This window comes from Orycteropus afer, unplaced genomic scaffold, assembly GCF_000298275.1.
Source record: "Orycteropus afer afer isolate SDZICR_OR568_19922 unplaced genomic scaffold, OryAfe1.0 scaffold00176, whole genome shotgun sequence".
Classification (NCBI taxonomy): domain Eukaryota; kingdom Metazoa; phylum Chordata; class Mammalia; order Tubulidentata; family Orycteropodidae; genus Orycteropus; species Orycteropus afer.
This window is the reverse complement of record NW_006921763.1, coordinates 466701-467397: the sequence shown is the minus strand read 5'-3', so window position 1 is coordinate 467397 and position 697 is coordinate 466701.

Here is a 697-nt window from a genome sequence, read left to right as displayed (position 1 = left end):
AGAAGGGACCACTCCCTGGAGAAGGATGTCATGCTTGGTAGGGTGGAGGGTTGACGAAAGAGGAGGAGGCCTTCAACGAGATCGATTGATATGGTGACTGCGATGATGGGCTCATGTATAGCAGGGATCATGGAGCTGGCACGGGATCAGGCAGTGTTTCGTTCTGCTGTGCATGGGGTCTCTATGAGTCGGAAACAACTTGATGGCACCTAACAACAGCAACAACAATCTTTATGGAAGGAGCCCCCTTGATACAGTGGCGAAGTGCTTGGCTGCTAATGGGAACGTGGGCTGTGGGTTCACTGCTCCATGGAGGAAAGATAGCTGAAGACAGTCGGCCTCCATAAAGGTCACAGCCAGGATTGTTATGAATCAGAACTGACTCCAAGGCAATGAGTTATTTAATCTTTGCAGGAACAGACTGGCAGATCTTTCCCCCTATGAAGTGGCTCGTGGGCTCAAACCTCCAACCTCTGGGTTAGTAGTCAAGCACTTTAACCATTGTGCCATCAGGGCTCCTTTAATAATTATATAACCATGAAATAGCCATTTAGTGAAATGCTGTAGAGTCATTAACTTTTTTTTTTTTTTACTGGTGTTAATAATATTATTATTTTTTTTTAAACTCTATTTTGATTTGGGTGAAGATTTACAGAGTAAATTCACTTTTCATACAGCAGTTCACATATACTTTGTC